The sequence below is a fragment of the Giraffa tippelskirchi genome, chromosome 6 (assembly GCF_054371585.1).
Source record: "Giraffa tippelskirchi isolate mGirTip1 chromosome 6, T2T-mGirTip1v1.2.pri, whole genome shotgun sequence".
Classification (NCBI taxonomy): domain Eukaryota; kingdom Metazoa; phylum Chordata; class Mammalia; order Artiodactyla; family Giraffidae; genus Giraffa; species Giraffa tippelskirchi.
The window spans coordinates 69,610,847-69,630,964 of NC_137280.1; positions in this window are offsets into that span (position 1 = coordinate 69,610,847).

Consider the following 20,118-nt stretch of genomic DNA (forward strand, 5'->3'; position numbering starts at 1 on the left):
TGGGTCTCTGGGTTGCACGGTATTTTCTCTAGTTGTAGTGAGCCGGGGCTACTCTCTGGTTGCCGTACATGGGGTTCTCATCGCGGTGGCTTCTCTAATTGTAGAGGATGGGCTTTTTGGCATGGAAACTTCAGTAGTTGCGGCTCCCAGGCTCCAGAGCACAGGCTCATTAGTTGTGGCACATGGACTTAGTTGCTCCACGGCATGTGGGATCTTCCAAACCCAGGGCTCAAACCTGTGTCTCCTGCATTAGGAAGCGTATTGTTTACCCCTGAGCCACCAGTGAAGCCCCCTTAAACATATTTTTGATAAACCAGGCTTGTCCAACAGAACTGTCCATAACAATGCAAATGTCCTCTATCTGTGTGGTTCAACATGGTAACCACAAGCTACATCTGACTGTTGAGCGCTTGAAATGTGGCAAGTGCAACTGAGGACTGGAATTTCTAATTTAATTATTTTAAATGTAACTTTAAGTACTCATATCGGGATTGTTTCAGCTAAAGAAGAGTGATCTCACCCAACATCTGGCCTGATTTTCCCATCACTGAATAGTCCACACACAGGGTACAAAGGCCAAGGCTCTTGCCTTGATTCAGGACAATTTGGAAAAGCCATTTAGGCCTCTGAGCTCTCCGTGGAGTTGGCCAAGCTCCACAGGGACCAATTCACAGCTCAAATTCTCCCACTGACCATTTCTTTCATCCCTTTCCCTTCTATAGCTGTTGGTCCCAAGAGTGTTCCCCAGTAAAAGTCCTGCATGCTAACCTCCAACTCAGTGTCTAGGTCCCAGGAAACCCAACTTGTAATATTTGGTGCTTGCAGTAGTCTAAGCAAGCGGATATTAATATGGGAATTTGGAGCTAGACACCCTCTGCACAGTTGGCAATGAGGCTCCATCACTGGTAGGAGGTGATACATAGCCTCTGGCATGGCAGCAACGCAATTATACAACTTTCACTAATTGTGAACTGGGACAGGATTCTGAAGGAAGAATTTACATTAATGAGTGTGATGTATCAGACATTTGAGAAATATGAGGGGAACAGTGACTGTAAGGACAGCAGAATTGAGTGCTGTTACTACGTTTTGATGGATGCGCTGGGGAAAAAAGTAATGAACAGCTGAGAGTAATTAAACACCAATTAAAAGGTAACGTGAAAGCCAGAAGGCTTCCTCAGTAGCATATAAACAGGCGCTCCTCTCCCGGAGTAAAACAGAGAGAGCTGAGCACCACACCCCAGGTTCGAGTACAGAGAGTGGTCAAGTTCTAAATATGGTTGTGCTTGCAGCCAAGCAAGGTCTGCTGTGACAGGGACCGAGGACAGGAGGCTTGACTGCAAAGCAATGAGCCTCCGATGCACTGAAGGACAATATCTGGATGCGGGCACGTGTGCTCAGTCGCTTCAGTCGTGTCCGACTCTTTGCGACCCCATGGACTGTAGCCCACCAGGCTCCTCTGTCCATGGGATTCTCTAGGCAAGAATACTGGAGTGGGTTGCCATGCCCTCCTCCAGGGGATCTTCCCGACCCAGAGATAGAACCTGGGGTTTCTTATGTCTCTTGCATTGGCAGGCAGTTTCTTTACCAGTAGCGCCACCCGGGAAGCCCCAATTTCCCCTCACTCTGTGTTTAGAGCTAGGGCAATGCAAGGTCCTCCTGCCTCCAAGGAAACAGGCTCCCCCTTCAGGATCTGGCCCTGTCTTCCCTCCAGGCCAGTATGCTATGCTATGCTATGCTAAGTCGCTTCAGTCGTGTCCGACTCTGTGCGACCCCATAGACGGCAGCTCACCAGGCTCTGCCGTCCCTAGGATTCTCCAGGCAAGAATACTGGAATGGGTTGCCATTTCTTTCTCCAGTGCATGAAAGGGAAAAGTGAAAGTGAAGTCGCTCAGTCGTGTCCGACTCTTAGCGACCCCATGGACTGTAGCCTACCAGGCTCCTCCGTCCATGGGATTTTCCAGGCAAGAGTACTGGAGTGGGGTGCCATTGCCTTCTCCGTCCAGGCCAGTAGGTCTATATATTTAAGTTAAGGCAAAGTCACAACGTAACTCACCCAGTAAGGGACCAAGAAGAACTAGACTCCAGGAGCAACTTAACCTTGTCAGTATGCTCCACTTTCCAGCGAGAGCCAGGGGAGTCTACGTGGGACTGCAATTCTGAGGGTGCTGGATATGGTTTCTTGTTCAGTCACTAAATCGTGTCCTACTCTTTGACACCCTGTGGACTGCAGCCCACCAGGCTCCTCTGTCCCCCATCTCCCGGAGTTTGGTCAAATTCATGTCCATTGAGTTGGTGATGCTACCTAACCATCCCATCCTCTGCTGCCCCCTTCTCCTTTTGCCTTCAGTCTTTCCCAGCATCAGGGTCTTTTCCAATGAGTCGACTCTTCAAATCAGATGGCCAAAGTACTGGAGCTTCAGCATCAGTCTTCCAACAAATATTCAGGGTTGATTTCCTTTAGGATTGACTGGTTTGATCTCCTTGCAGTCCAAGGAATTCTCAAGCATCTTCTCCAATACCACAGTTCAAAAGCATCAATTCTTCAGTACTTAGCCTTCTTTACGCTCCAAGGAGTCAGAACCTAAAGCTGGATACAAGTGAGTGTATTGATTCTGAAGCTCTCTTGTGACATAGGAGTGACATGAGGCCAGGCCCTAAAAGATGCTGCTGATGACTCCTGGAAACGTGAAAAGAAAAGATGTCTCCCACTACATGAGATAGATGTGTTAGATTTCTTTAGGAGACAGTGGAAGAAGGGATTAAACGGCTAAAAAAGCAGACGTGCTCAAGAGGATAGACTATGGAAAGCTGTAAATCCCCCTGGAGAACTCCCTTCCACAGGAGGAGCCAGAGGATCAGCTATTTCTCCAAGAAAAGTGCTAGTGAGTGGACACCAGCATCACTGAGAAGCTTGGTGAGGCAGGGCTGAATGGGAGATGCCATTACAGAACTGGGCTCAGTGATAGCAATGGGGACGTGGGATTTAGAACAACAGAGTCCAAGTGGCTGTGTGTGACCCTCAGATGCCAGCTGGGTGCAAGCACCATAAGGCTGGAGTGACAGCCAAGTAGAGCCTGACCCACAGAGAGTGCGGATATGTTCATACAACATGGCAGCCCCAGGGGCAAATGCAAGGGCAGCCATCAAGGACCTTGCTCAGCCTGCACTCAGTTCAGTTCAGTTGCTCAGTCGTGTCTGCCTCTTTGTGACCCCATGGACTGCAGCACGCCAGGCCTCCATGTCCACCACCAACTCCTGGAGTCTACTCAAACCCATGTCCATCGAGTCGGTGATGCCATCCAACCATCTCATCCTCTGTCATCACCTTCTCCTCCTGCCTTCAATCTTTCCCAGCATCAGGATCTTTTCCAATGAGTCAGCTCTTCGCATCAGGTGGCCAAAGTATTGGAGTTTCAACATCAGCATCAGTCCTTCCAATGAGTATTCAGGACTGATTTCCTTTAGGATGGACTGGTTGGATCTTCTTGCAGTCCAAGGGACTCTCAAGAGTCTTCTCCAATACCACACCTGTCTCCATTTCTCAACTCTGTTTCTTCCATGTTGACTTTATTCCTAAGCAAAATTTTCCTTCAGAGTCGCCTATGGTAGTTTCAGTCCTGTATCTTCCCAATTAAGTTAGCACTAGGGAAAGAAATAGCTTCTCAGTCCTAGTGGGTTCAGAAACAAGGTAGGCTTTCCTTGGAATGGTCCATCATATCATGAGCCACCTCGAACAAGGTGGATTTCCCAGGAAGTTATAATGAACTGATTGACTGGAGGTCAAGTGCCAGATTTTTGGGTGTCCCTGGTGACTCAGATGGTAAAGAATCCACCTGCAATGCAGGAGACCTGGGTTCAATCCCTGGGTTGGGAAGATCCCCTGCTGGAGGGCATGGCAACCCACTCCAGTATTCTTGCCTGGAGAATCCACATGGACAGAGGAGCCTGGTGGGCTACAGTCCATGGGGTCGTGAAGAGTCAGACATAACTGAGCAACTAAGCACAGCACAGCCAAATTTTTAGAATTGGAGGTTGTGACCCCTAGTAGCATTGTTCCTGGACCAATGCAAAAGGGGTCTCTGTCATTGATCCCATTCTTCAGAGGGAACCACACATCACAAATAGAAATAGGTTTATTAAAAAAAGAAAAATACAAGGGTGTGTCCATCACCAGGGATCCGGCAGGCCCTCCTTAACTTCACTCCTCAGGCTTCAGGAAAAGACTTGTTCATGCCTCCTACAGATGCCCTTGAAGTGGGCTCAGACGTTTCTTAAAGTACAGTTGGGAGATGGGGTCTCAACACCAGAAGACCCTTGAGGAGGTTTTGAAATAGCCATTGTGAGGAAGGTAAAGGGGTCCTCAGGGCTGATTGGGAACAGCCCCACTCCTGCCTTTTCTGGACATGGGACTTGCTAATGATGCGCTGAATGGATCGTCTCTAATATTCCTGACCCTGGCTGAGCATCAGTGTGTGGAGAGGAGTCACATCAGCGCACAAGCAGGTGGTCCAGCCTGGAGACAAGCCCGTTTCTGCCTCTTTCTCCATCAAGCCCTGGCCTCGGGCTCCCCGAAGTGCTCTGATCCAGCTCTAAAAGGTCCTGCCAAATGGACTTGAGGAATGAAGAAATTGAAGTCCAGCTTATTTATTTTTAGCTAATTGAACCCTGACTTCCCACTGAAAGCGAGCGTGGCCTCCACCCCACCCAGGACACAGAGCCAGAGGCGCAGAGTCCATTCTCTGGATCTCAAGCCCCGCTCAACACCTCTAGCCCCCCTCAGCATCTTCTCTGTCTCCTTTCTAGCAGAAATCTTTCTTACGTGCAGAGTTAACCATGTGGTTCCCTTGCAGAAAATCCTTATAAGATTCTACAATACATCGTTAAAAAATAACAGGGTGCTTCCTACGTGTCAGCTTCTGTTCTACGGACTTGGTATAAATTCAATATTTTAACCTCAGTGACAACTGGATGATAAAAGCAGTGTCCCGCATATTACAGATCAGAAAATCAGGCACAGAGAGGGTGAACGCCCTGCAAGATTACACAGCAATCACGTGTCAAAGTCAGGACTTGAACCCAGTGTCCAGTGTCCATGACCTGTACTAAACACCTGTACCATGTCATCCCTGGAAAAGTGTGAAAAATGCAAGATCTCAAAACAGGGAGAAAAGTCCATGGGAATCCCACGTGCTGTGGGCTCTTCCCTTCCTTCCACTCCCTCTTGAGCATCTCTCAGCAGTCTGAGCAGGATCAGAGTGCTTCGGGGGCCGAGGGAATGCATTTCAGGGTGAAATGGAGCAGAACAGGATGAAAGCCCATGCCTCCAGCTGTCCACATGCATCGCCCGGGCTGGGTGGGGCCAGGCGATTAGTTGGGGTGCAGCCCAGATGCAACAACTTCTCTCCACTCACTGAGCACCAGCCAGAGCCCCCAGGAGCCAAGAAGAGCAGCTGTAGAAACTGGGAGCTTTTATTTGAGGGGGATTTTGCTCTTTAATGAAGAGGGTAAGCTTTTGTTCTCGTGATCCATTCTCCAGACATCATTCAACATGTTTGCTTCTCCAGTGCTCGGAGAGGGACCAGACAGGAACCCAGCTACTTAGGGAAGAGGCAGGAGATGGATGTCCAGGCCCCCCAGGGTCCAGTCTGACCCTCTTCCAGCCCTTCTTCACTTCTTTGCTAGGCCCAGGCTATACCCTCTGCCCAGGACACCTCCTCTCCCCACACCCTCATTCAAATTCTCTCCTGCTTACCCCTTACAACACCCAGGCCAGATGCTACTTCTGTGCCATCCCCCTGCCCTCTGAGTTTCCCACAGGATGTCGCCTCCTCTCTCAGGACACCAGGACGTTTTCATTTTACTTTGCACTCGCTCTCAGGAGCCTCCCCTCCCCTCCCCTCCCCAGACACGGGCATGGTGGCACCCTTCTCTGCACTGACAGCCATATAGGAGTCAAGGACCAGACGAACAGGATGTGCTTAGAGTCACAGGGTTAGTAATCAGTGAAGCTGACCTTACCTCCAACGCAGAGGTTCGAAACCCAGGACTAACAGCATACTCTGACCTTGGACTTCCTGGTGAGCTCCACTGACCACTTAACCCTCAGCGGATGCCTGCTCACTGCCCAGGGGCTTCTGCGTGCTCGTCTTTGGAACTTCATCCCCTAAACTCTCTGTATGACTCACCCAGGACCCTTGATGGGCTTCAAGCTCCCTTTTCCACGTGTCCCCTCCTCACCACACTGGTCTGCTCATGTTCCTTTAATGCGGAAAACTCCACCTCTTTTCACCTTATACCCTTCACACATTTGGATCCCTTTAGCTGAGTTGTCTCCTTCCTCCCCCAGCTCCCGTGTCCTCCAGCCTCCTACCTGGCCTTCCCATTTCAGCTTGGAGAAGACCTGCGCAGGGGAGGTCTTCCGGCTTCACAGTCTCACAGCCCTGTTAGGTGTTTGACAGCAGAAAGCGCCTTTTGTGGTTATACTTTTATTTCTATAAATTTATTATGCTAAAATAAAAAAATTATTTTCTAATTCATTTAACATGTATTTCCCTCACTAAATTGGCCACATGTGTGTGTGCTCAGTTGTGTTTGGACTCTTTGCGACCCCATGGACAGTAGCCCACCAGGCCCCTGTGTCCATGGAATTTTCTAGGCAAGAATACTGGAGTGGGTTGCCATTTCCTTCCCCAGGGGATTTCCCAACCCAAGGGCTGAACCCGTGTTCCCTGCATCTCCTGCATCCCAGGCAGATTCTTTATCACTGAGACTCAGTTCAGTTCAGTTCAGTTGCTCAGTCATGTCTGACTCTTTGCGACCCTATGAATTGCAGCACGCCAGGCCTCTCTGTCCATCACCAACTCCCGGAGTCTACCCAAACCCATGTCCATTGAGTCGGTGATGCCATCCAACCATCTCATCCTCTGTCGTCCCCTTCTCCTCCTGCCCCCAATCCTTCCCAGCATTAGGGTCTTTTCCAATGAGTTAACTCTTCACATGAGGTGGCCAAAGTATTGGAGTTTCAGCTTCAACATCAGACCTTCCAATGAACACCCAGGATTGATCTCTTTTAGGATGGATTGATTGGATCTCCTTGCATTCCAAGGGACTCTCAAGAGTCTTCTCCAACACCACAGTTCAAAAGCATCAATTCTTCGGTGCTCAGCTTTCTTCACCGTCCAACTCTCACATCCATACATGACCACCGGAAAAACCATAGCCTTGACTAGACGGACCTTTGTTGGCAAAGTGATGTCTCTGCTTTTAAATATGCTATCTAGGTTGGCCATAACCTTCCTTCCAAGGAGTAAGCATCTTTTAATTTCATGGCTGCAATCACCATCTGCAGTGATTTTGGAGCCCAGAAAAATAAAGTCTGACACTGTTTCCACTGTTTCCCCATCTATTTCCTATGAAGTGATGGGACCAGATGCCATGATCTTAGTTTTCTGAACATTGAGCTTTAAGCCAACTTTTTCACTCTCCTCTTTCACCTTCATCAAGAGGCTCTTTAGTTCTTCTTCACTTTCTGCCATAAGGGTGGTGTCATCCGCATATCTGAGGTTATTGATATTTCTCCTGGCAATCTTGATCCCAGCTTGTGTTTCTTCCAGCCCAGCATTTCTCATGATGTACTCTGCATAGAAGTTAAATAAGCAGGGTGACAATATACAGCCTTGACGGACTCCTTTTCCTATTTGGAACCAGTCTGTTTTTCCATGTCCAGTTCTAACTGTTGCTTCCTGACCTGCATACAGGTTTCTCAAGAGACAGGTCAGATGGTCTGGTATTCCCATCTCTTTCAGAATTTTCCACAGTTTATTGTGATCCACACAGTCAAAGGCTTTGGTATAGTCAATAAAGCAGAAATAGATGTTTTTCTGGAACTCTCTTGCTTTTTCGATAATCCGGCGGATACTGGCAATTTGATCTCTGGTTCCTTTGCCTTTTCTAAAACCAGCTTGAACATCTGGAAGTTCACGGTTCACGTATTGCTGAAGCCTGGCTTGGAGAATTTTGAGCATTACTTTACTAGCATGTGAGATGAGTGCAATTGTGCAGTAGTTTGAGCATCACTGAGACTACATGGATATAAATTAAGCCTCACCTATTTTGTCCATCCTGGCAGCCCTGTGCCTGGCATTGTACCTGCCAGGTGACAGTGAATCTTTCTCTATCTATCTATAGTTACATATTATAAATATGTATGTGTGTGTATATATATATATTTGCTGAATAAGTAAATTAAAAATAAGATAAGTGAAAGGAGTAACCACTGGAAGGATCTTGGAGTACATAACCGAGAAAAGTTCTTTTACTTTTAGAATTCAGGAAAGAACATCTTTTTAGATAAGAAAGGGAAACTCAGGTTCTGTCCTTTAAGAGAAAAGTCAGCTTTCCCAATCTCAGCTGTCTAGCCACGTGTTAAGGGTCCATCCAGATTTAATTGCACCATCTGTGGAGGAGATTCATGTCTCAGGCAGCAGAAGAGATCAAGACTTTGGAAGTGGCCGATTTCACTCGACGGAGGAACAGACTGGAGGGAGCAGGCCGCCCGAGGTGCCCTTGGAAAGGAGCCCAGAGTCGAGCCTTGAGCTTCCAAACGCCCCACAGCAGCAGGGGCAGAGTCCGGATACTTTCTCTACAAAGTCGAAGACCCAGAGCACAAAACTGTTCTTCCTGCCATTTGCTTCATTCACCCGCAGCAGCAAGAAAGGGCTGCTCAGCTTTGTTTTGATACAGATGATTGAAAATATTGGGCCAGCCGTCTCCACACTCAGATTCAAGTGATGAAATCATGACCGAACAACGGCCTTGGGGGTCACCTTCAGGAGTCTCTCCTCCTCCCCCTGTATCACCCAGAAGGGCTGAAAGGAATTATTGAGTTTATGTTCTGGCCCCTTCAATCTTAAAAACTGAACCAAAATGAAGTATATTCAGAAAATCAGATTGAACTGTCCATGCTACCAACTAGTTAATTGGCCTTGGGGAAAACATGTAGCTTTCCTGAAACCTGGCTTTTTGACTTATAAAATGAAGATGAAAAATTATATGTCAATTGTCTTTCCCACAGGATCATATCAAGGACCAAAAAAATACACCCAGAAGCAGCCCAGTGCCATGGTGTGGAAACAGGCAGACTTGGACTGGATCTTGATTCTGCTCTTGTTCACTGTGTGACCTTGGGTAAGTCACTTAACCTCTCTCGGCTTTAGTGTCATCATCCGTAATTGGAAATACAAAGATTACTTGCCTATGGTTGCAAGAGTTGTTGTAAGAATCAAATTAGAAAATGTATACAAATTGTTTATGATGCCTAGTACATGATAGAAACCCGAGAAATTACAGAAGCAGTAGCAGTATTAATAGCCTTAAGATAAAGTAAGCTATCATTGTTGTTGTTCAGTTGCTAAGTCATGTCTGACTCTCTGCAACCCCATGGACTGCAGCACACCAGGCTTCCCTGTCCAGAGTTTGCTCAAACTCAAGTCTGTGATGAGTCATTGAGTCTGAGATGCCATCCAACATAATCTATAAATCACTATAAAATGTAAATATAATCAAGATCGTCAAGATTACCAAGGAAGTTAAACCCTACCTTTTTCATGATGACTTTTCCTAAGAATTATTGCCTATTAATCATTCCTTTTCCTAAACTCCTACAGAACATCTCTGTACTGCATATTTGGAATTTAACCACATACTTCCATATATTTGCTCACATGGTTTCAGTTGCTGTTAGAAACAAACATAGCTCACCCAGGCCACACCTCCTGTGCTGGAAGTGGGGACAGTACGGTAGGCAGTAGCCTGATTCAGAGCTTAGAAAGTCGGGGTCTAGGGATTTCATCTAGACTTGGTCCCCAGAACTGAGCATTCTCTCTGGGACAGATTTGCACCAAATCCCCTCTCCTCTACACCTTAACACACAAAAACAAAAGCATGATTATAAATAAACCTGAATCCTAACACATCCTTTAGAGTGGAAATAGTAACATCTAAGTACACGAGCACAACTTTCCACAACCCAGGGTCCCCATCACTGACCGGAGGACCTGGGAAGTACCCAGCATGAAGGAAGTGCTCAACAAAAATTTGCTGAATGAATATTATTTATTTTATTGAAGTATAGTTGATTTACAACATGGTGTTAATTTCTCTTTTTTAAGATTTTTTTTTTGATGGGAACCATTTTTAAAGTCTTTATTGAATCTGTTACAATATTGCTTCTGTTTCATGTTCTGGTTTTTTGGCTATGGGGCATGTGGGATCTTAGCTTCCTAACTAGGGATCAAACCAGTACCCCGTGCATTGGAAGGTGAAGTCTTAACTTCTGGGCCACCAGGGAAGTCCCAGGAAATGAGTATTATTAATGGGAGGATTGTTGGAGCAGCAGTTATCTGTTACCACAATGATGCTGCAAAAAAAGCAATCCAAAAAGCCTTGGTGACAAATAACTGCTCTTAGATGTCAGATCAACTGCAGGCAGGTTAGGCAGCTGTGCTGTCCTGGCTGAGAGATGATGTGACTGCTGATAGATGTCATCAGAAGAGCAGCTGAGCAGGAGTCTATTCTCTAGCACCCCACACAACCCTCCTACCCTCCTAGGTTCTCCAGAGTCTCAGTGCTAAGATTCTGTGGCAGGTAGAAGTAGAATAGATAGAGGATGCTGGGCTTGTAAGGTGCACACATAAACACAGTCTTCCCCATCACATGCAGGACCAGCAAAATCCCAATGAGCTTGGCTAAGCTGGAAACAAGCTCAAACCCCATTGCCAAACTCCAGGAGGCAGAATTTGGGTCAGCGCTACTAATGGGCTGCATCTAATGAGGGACCAGGGAGTGGGAAGGGTCCTCTGGGGACAGGAGTGTTTGCCTACAAGAGGCAAATCATCCATTTCAGCCACTGCAAGGGAAGCCGTTTGCCTGGTGTCTGCATGTATCACCCTCCAGGGAGTGTGCTCTTTTCCAGTTCACAGATCAGAAGAGTTCAGGTGGTAAGTGACTTATTACATCCCTTCTGAAACCTGGATCCAGGGCTCAGATTAGTCCCACTGGATCCAAGATTATAGTCACAGACACAAACCATCGTGATGAATTACTTTCTTTAATTCTTGCAGGATTCAGTCAAAGCATCATTTGTCTCTTTTCCTGGCTCCAGAAGAGCCAGGTGTGTGCGAGTTTTTCAATCTTCACCCATGGCTCACATAGAAAGAATATGAATATAAGGTGAGACAGATGTTAGCCTCTGATCAAGGTCATTCCCCCCACAGGTCTATCTTCTTATGCTATGTGACCTGAAAGTGTGGAATGGCCATTATTCTTTTATTAGAACATGTTAATTCAGTCAGCATCCAGCACAATATGCCAGCCATTGGACTAGACATTAGTGTTAAGAATGGATAAGCCAGGGAACTCCCCGGCAGTCTAAAACTTTCACTGCCGAGGACAAGAGTTTGATCCCTGGTTGGGGGACTAAGATGTTACTAAGGTCTCACAAGCTTCAAGGTGCAGCCAAAAAGTAATAATAATAAAAAACGAATAAGCCATTCCTAACCTTCAGTCAATGACTTACAGGTGACTCTCACTCCTGAGTTTTGTTTTGTTTTGTTTTCTCTGCCTAGAGGGAAAAAGAGAATCATAAATAATTATGAAAGCATTTGGAAAAACATTGCAATGGATATATGAGCTACACAACAGGAGATAACAAATGAACTTGAAGGAGGAGGTAATATTTAGCATCCATCTTAAAGGATGAAGTGTGTGTGCTCAGTCGCTTGGTCATGTTTGACTCTTTGCAACCCCATGGACTATAGCCCACCAGGCTCTTCTGTCCATGGGATTTGCCAGGCAAAAATACTGGAGTGGGTGACCATTTCCTCCTCCAGGGGATCTTCCTGACCCAGGGATCAAACCAGAGTCTCCTGCATTTCTGGTACTGGTAGGTAGATTCTTCACCACTGTGTCACCTGGGAAGCCCAAAGGATGAAGAGGCAATCCTAAACAGAGAGAAAAGTATGTATGGGAAATTGTGGACTGGCTCATTCAAACTCCTTCCCTACATTCTTCTAGGGGAGACTAGAAAGCCAAAATCCACATTTCACAGACTCCCTTGCAGTTAAGGTCTGGAAACAAATGAGATTTCACCAATTAGATGCTTTTGAGTGGGATTTGAAAGGAGTAAACAAGCTGAACCAATCTATCTTCCTTTTCTTGAGATGCTTTTGCTGGTAAGGAAGGCTATGGGAATTCAAAGATTTTCTGCAGTAGCATTTCAGGGTCTATTGTCCAACTCTGTATCTTCCAATAAGCATTAGATATGATAGTAGGAGTCTTTTATTCTAGAAAAGCTTCCTTGACAGCCTCGAAAATAGAAGCACCCCTCGTTAATCTATTCTATGCTGATTTGGCAGTAATTCCTTCCAATGATTTTGTTAGCACTGAAATCCTTATACCAAATGTATTTCTGCTTAAAATATTTAAGCTGATTTCTATCTCTTGCATTTAATTCTTGCTGATATGGAATTTAGAATCAAACAAATGGTTAGAGATGGGAACTTAAGATTTTCGTTCTCAGCTTACAGAGTTTGAAAGCAAGAAAAATGCCATTACTATTTGAAAATGGGATCCATGGCATACAGTGGCAAAACAGATACTTAAATTATTACCTCTGAGCTTCCAGGTGTGATGGTCCAACTGGTATCAGACTTGCCTTCCTACAACAAGCAATCATAATATTTCGAATGCACTGGTTATAGCGAATACTCTCTTCCAGCAACACAACAGATGACTCTACACATGGCCGTCACCAGATGGTCAATACCAAAATCAGATTGATTATATTCTTTGCAGCCAAAGATGGAGAAGCTCTACACAGTCAGCAAAAACAAGACCAGGAGCTGACTGTAGCTCAGATCATGAACTCCTTATTGCCAAATTCAGACTTAAATTGAAGAAAGTAGGGAAAACCACTAGACCATTCAGATATGACCTAAATCAAATCCCTTACGATTATACAGTGGAAGTGAGAAATAGATTTAAGGGACTAGATCTGATAGACAGAGTGCCTGAAGAACTATGGACAGAGCCTCATGACACTGTACAGGAGGCAGGGATCAGACCATCCCCAAGAAAAAGAAATGCAAAAAGGCAAAATGGTTGTCTGAGGAGGTCTTACAAACAGCTGAGAAAAGATGAGAAGTGAAAGGCAAAGGAGAAAAGGAAAGATATACCCATTTGAATGCAGAGTTCCAAAGAATAGCAAGGAGAGATAAGAAAGTCTTCCTCAGTGATCAATGCAAAGAAATAGAGGGAAACAATAGAGTGGGAAAGACTAGAGATCTCTTCAAGAAAAGCAGAGATACCAAGGGAACATTTCATGCAAAGATGGGCACAATAAAGGGCAGAAATGGTATGGATGTAACAGAAGCAGAAGATATTAAGAAGAGGTGGAAAAAATACATGGAAGAACTATACAAAAAGATTTAATGATCCAGATAACCATGACGGTATGATCACTCACCTAGAGCCGGACATCCTGCAGTGCAGAGTCAAGTGGGCCTTAGTCACTAAAAACAATGTTAGTGGAAGTGATGGAATTCCAGCTGAGCTATTTCATGTCCTAAAAGATGATGCTGTTGAAGTGCTGCACTCAATATGCCAGCAAATTTGGAAACCTCAGCAGTGGCCATAGGACTGAAAAATGTCAGTTTTCATTCCAATCCCAAAGAAAGGCAATGCCAAAGAGTGCTCAAACTACTGCACAATTGCACTCATCTCACATGCTAGTAAAGTAATGCTCAAAATTCTCCAAGCCAGGCTTCAATACTATGTGAACCACAAACTTCCAGATGTTCAAGCTGGATTTAGAAAAGGCAGAGGAAGCAGAGATCAAATTGCCAACATCCACTGGATCATCTAAACAGCAAGAGAGTTCCAGAAAAACATCTACTTCTGCTTCATTGATTACACCAAAGCCTTTGACTGTGTGGATTACAACAAACTGTGGAAAATTCTTTAGGAGCTGGTAATACCAGACCACATCAACCTGCCTCCTGAGAAATCTGTATGCAGATGAAGAATCAACAGTTAGAATCAGACATGGAACAACGGACTGGTTCCAAATTGGGAAAGAGTATGTCAAGCCTGTATATTGTCATCCTGCTTATTTAACTTCCATGCAGAGTACATCATGGGAAATGCTGGGCTGGGTGAAGCACAAACTGGAATCAAGATTGCCGGGAGAAATATCAATAACCTCAGATATGCAGATGACACCACCCTTATGGTAGAAAGTGAAGAGAAATTGAGGAGCCTCTTGTTGAAAGTGAAAGAAGATAGTGGGAAAAGTTGGCTTAAAACTCAACATTCAAAAAATGATCATGGCATCTGGTCCTATCTCTTCATAGCAAATAGATGGGTAAACAATGGAAACAGTGACAGACTATTTTCTTGCGCTCCAAAATCACTGCAGATGGTGACTGCATCCATGAAATTAAAAGATGCCTGCTCCTTGGAACAAAAGCTATGACCAACCTAGACAGCATATTAAAAAGCAGAGACATTAATTTGCCAACAAAGGTGCATCTAGTCAAAGCTATGGTTTTTCCTGTTGTCATGTATGGATGTGAGAGTTGAATCATAAGGAAAGCTGAGCACCGAAAAATTGGTGCTTTTGAACTGTGGTGATGGAGAAGACTCTTGAGAGTCCCTTAGACAGCAAGGAGATCCAACCAGTCCATCCTAAAGGAAATCAGTTCTGAATATTCATTGGAAGGACTGATGCTGAAGCTGACCCTCCAATATTTTGGCCACCTGATAGGAAGAGCTGACTCACTGGAAAAGACCCTGATGCTGGGAAAGATTGAGGGTGGGAGGAGAAGGGGGTGACAGAGGATGAGATGGTTGGATGGCATCACCGACTCGATGGACATGAGTTTGAGCAGGCTCCAGGTGTTGGTGATGGACAGGGAAGCCTGACTTGCAGCACTCCATGGAGCTGCAAAGAGTCAGACACGACTGGGTGACTGAACTGAACTGAATATTTTGGGAAAAAAAAGGCCTCAGGATAAAAAACAGCAATTCTCAGGCCCTTAATAAGCTATGCATTAAGAATTTCCAAAAGAGACCATCATAAGCAGAGACTACAAAATTTGACTCTAGGACATTCCCTGGTGCCTCAGATTGTAAAGAATCCACCTGCAATGCCGGAGACCTAGGTTCGATCCCTGGGCTGGGAAGATCTCCTGGAGAAGGGAATGGCTACCCACTCCAGTGTGCTTGCCTGGAGAATTCCATGGAGTCTCAAAGAGTCAGACACGACTGAGCAACTAATACAACAACAACAGGACCACTCTACCAGGGAGCATATCACAGAACCATGTGCTATAGAATTCACTTTGGGAAACATCCCCCTAAAACTCAGCTCATATATTTCTTGGGGTTTCTTGAACCCCAAGATCCTGGGTTCCCAGAGGGTGATGACATTCAGAAGTGGGTGACAGTTACAATGACAAAAATACTCTAGGAGTTCAGGGAGAGTACAGAAAAGGAAGTGGAAAGGGCTGAGGACAAATATCCTCCATAGTCTGACCCTGGTTCTGAGCCAGTCCCCACTCAAGTGCTACTTAATATCTTCAGGGTCGTAAGCATCATTCAGGGCAAGCAGCCCTGGGAGCCCCCGGTGAAATCTGGGTCCAACACTCAGAAAGCTCATTTCCACCAAAGGAGACAGGAGCCCTGGAGAAGCGCCAGTAGTCAGGTGGAAAGGATTGCTTTGTGTTTTCATTTCTTTTTTCTTTTGGAAAGTGACTGAATTGTAAGGAAGGTCACCTGATATAAAAGAAACAGCTCAAAGCCACCAAACACAGTTCTCTGGATCACAGCTGAGCCTGACCAACTCTTCCTATGTGAGAAAGGGGAGAACCCAGAGGGTATTAAACGAAATAAACCACAAAATATAAAACAAAAACTCAAGTAATGACGAAAAGAGAGGTCATGTGACTGGCTGCATATTAAAATCCTGTAGGGACTTCCCTGGTGGTCTAGCGACTAAGAGTCCAAGCTCCCAAAGCAGGAGGTCAGCATTCGATCCCTTGTCAGGCAACTAGATCCCACATGCCACAAATCAAAGTTCGCGCGCAGCAAACTAACGCCCAATGCAGCCAAATAAATACATAAATTTTAAAAATAAATAAATAAAATCATACAAAAGCATGATCCTTTCATGAAGAGAGCATTTGATTGTTCATTATGCCACTTGATCTTCATGACATGAAGCACATGAAGCATCTTTTCCATTTTACAGGTGAAGAAACTGAAGCTCAGGAAGTACTGTGAATTTCCAGAGACCACATAATTAGGAAACATTACTAAGTACATTAGTAATTAGTCAAATTACTTTAGTAAATTACATTAGGAATTACATTAGGAATTAGGGTTAATTACATTAGTAAAAATTTTTACTAATTTTACTAAAAATTTTACTTTAGTAAAAATCCCATGAAATTTTTACATTGGTTAAAATCCTGTAAAAATTACAGGATTGAGACACAAATGTAGCTCAACCGAAAAGAAAGGAGCCAGCCAGGGCTAGTCTCTGGCAACGTTGTCAGAAGCATGCCTTACCCACTCCCTTTTCCAAGTCTCTCCTCTCATCACAGCTCCTGCCCATACCATCCCCACCATCATCAGACCCCTTCCCAGAACTGCCCTTAACCTGGCAGCTCTTTTCTGCCTCTGTGTGTGTGTGGAGTCACGTTAGTCATGTCTGACTCCTTGCAACCCTATAGACCTATGGATCCTATGTCCATGGGATTCTCCAGGCAAGAATACTGAAGTGGGTTGCCATTTCCTTCTTCCAGGCTCAGGGATCGAACCTACGTCTCTTAAGTCTTCTGCATTGGCGGGTGGGTCGATAAGATACTGACTCTCTCTGCCTCAGTCTCTCCATTCATAAAATGTGATAATGATTTCTTCCATGCCTACCCCATAAGTATCCAAAAAATAAAAGCATAGAGAAGTGCTTTAAAACAAAATATCATGTGTACATTAGATATAACATCCTCTTGTCTCATCCTATATTGATTCCTGTAGAATCGATACTATAAATAACTGCTTTTCCTCCAAAATGCAAATTGTCCATTTCTCTAATTATCAAATTATTCAAGCAGATTATGAATAACCTAGACAACACCAAAAGTATAGAGATGGAAGTTAAACATCCATTTTACACACACACACATACATACACACAGGAACAGGTTCAATACGTATACAGATATACAACTGATATCTAATTGTCATCTTTTTATAGGCTGTGGTCTTTGTGGTGTGGTGTAATATAGCACAGACAAAGAAAAACCTGAATCATAAAACCTTAAGCAACTTTATTGATGCAGGATGATTACCAATGTCTTAAGAGCAAGGCTACTGGCATCGCCCAGTGTAGCTCCAGAGCTTAGGCTGATCTAAAACACAAACATCCCCTTTGCCCAGCATATCAAGTCTCTCTAACTCCAGGTCATCATCACCATAATAACTCAGAATCCATGAAAATCAGTGCATATCATTTAATAGTGAAGTACATGCAGAATGACTGATGCCTGTGTGTACTCAGTCACTCAGTCATGTCCAACTCTTTGCGACCTCATGGATTATAGCCCACCAACCTCCTCTGTCCATGGAATTTTCCAAGAGAGAATGCTGGAGAGGGTTGCCACTTCCTCTTCCAAGGGATCTTCCCAATCTAGTGATCGAACCCGCATCTCCTGCACTGTAGGCAAATTCATCTGTATTAATACTTCTTCCTCTTTGTTCTCAAAGTTTATAAACACATTTTAGCCCATGACTGATGTCTTACTTTGAAGAGAAAGAGAAAGAAATATTAACATAGATGATTTGACTCAGCCTATGTAGCAACACTCCAATTTTAAAACACCTTCAAAAGATATTTTTCTTTAAATAAAAAATAAAATCATAATATTAATATATGTATAATTTTAAATGCCACTGTTTCCTATTAATAAAATATCATGGGAAACTTATGTCAGTGAACGTCTATCTATGCATTTGCCTTTCCTGGGCCCTTCATATTAATGGGATCATAGAATATGTGATCTTTTGCCACTAGCTTCTTTCACTTAGTATAGTGTTTTTAAGGTTTACCCATGGTACAGCATGTGTCAGTACTTCATTATTTTTTATTGCTGAGTAACATTCCATTTATGGATATACTATACTTTGTTTATCTACTCGTCAGTTTTAATTCACACTGTAAATGGATGAGTAATAGATTGTTGTCTGTCTGTGCCCTCACTATTCCATCCTTTGATGAATGGCATATGGATCTTTTCAAATGTTTAATTTCTATACACAGAAATGCAAATCATAGATGTATAAATATTTCTTTATAAGCATACAATAGTATCCTTACCTCACACCATAAACAAAAATCAATTCCAGATGAATTACAGATCTAAATGTGAAAGATGATAAACTTCTAGCTGGTAATACAGGAAAATATAAATATGTCATTGGAGGAGGAAAAACTTCTTAAACAAAACACACATACACAAAAATGTAACCACTAAGATGGTTAAAAGATGAGTAAACTGAACATTTTTAAGATTTAAAACTTAAAAAAAAACAAAGTCACCACTGAATAAGATATTTGCAGTACATGTACCCAACAAAGGGCTCATAGCCAAGATTCCTAGAACACTCCTTCAAATCAATAAGAAAAAACCAGGTAACCCAATAGAATATGGTTAAGAGAAGTGAACGAGCACTTCATAGAAAGAATATCAAAACAAACGATAAACACATGAAAGGCTCCTCCACACCTTTAGTCACAAAGAAATGCAAAATTAAAGTCACAGTAAGACACAGCTACACACATATCAGAAGAGGTTTTTTTTTAAATAATCAATTTGTAGAGCGGCTGAAACTCTCACATGGCTGCTGACCTGGGTTTACGTTATGACACTCATGTAATATTGTAATATTACAACCACTCTGTAAAACTGCTTGGGAGTACTTACCAAAGCAAATATGCACGCTAAGACCTAAAAATTCCATGCTGAGGTATGTATCCAACAAAAATAAACATATCCATGCATCAAAAGACATGTAATAGAGCATGTTCAAAGCAATATAATTCACAGTAGCCCAACACTGGACAAAAATATCCAACAATAGCCAAATAAATTGTGATATTTTGCTGTTTTTGAGTTGCTAAGTCATATCTGACTCTTTTGTGACCCCATGTACTGTAGCCCTCCAGGGTCCTCTCCGTGGGATTTCCCAGGCAAAAATACTGGAATGGGTTGCCATGCCCTCCTCCAAAAGATCTTCCCAACCCAGGGATCAAACCTATATATCCTGCACCTACTGCCTTGGCAGGTAGATTCTTTACCACAAAGCCACCAGGGAAACCCAAATTGTGACATAGTCTTATAGTAGTAAATGATGCATTGATGAAAATGAACAATTGCTACCTGCAAAAACATGGATGAAGCTCACAAATATATTGAGCCAAGGAAGATAAACACAAGAGAGTAGATGACAAATGATTTCCTTTGCATAAAGCCAAAAATCAGCAAAGGTATTTGACAATGAATGAGGACAACAGGTAACTTTGGGGCACCAGTAAATGTTTCATTTGTGAAAATTCACCAAGCTACGCATGTGGTTTGTGTACTTTTCTGTACGTGTATTATACATTGATATAAAACTTATATGAAAACGAGTGATACCCAAGAGCACTGGATCAACTTGCATGCCCCACCATTGTAAAACAAGCCCTTGTGATGGAGTGGTGAGTCTCCCCACTCACAGTATAGGACTGGCCACCGACCCCCAGAGAAGGAGGAGGTGGTAGAGGAACCATGGTCTGATGAGTAAGGAGGCTGGGGAGGAGATTGGTCCAGGAGAAGAGACTCTAGAACCTCAGCAATCTGTAGACTTGGTGGTTCCCCCTGACACCTGGGTTGAAGAAAACTAGGACTGGACACCCTCTGTTTCCTCAGTCTTCTAACTTTATTGAGGCTTTCAGTGGCTAAGTCAAAGATCTCTCTTGGCAAATGTCACGTTGCACTTGAAAATATGTGGGTCATT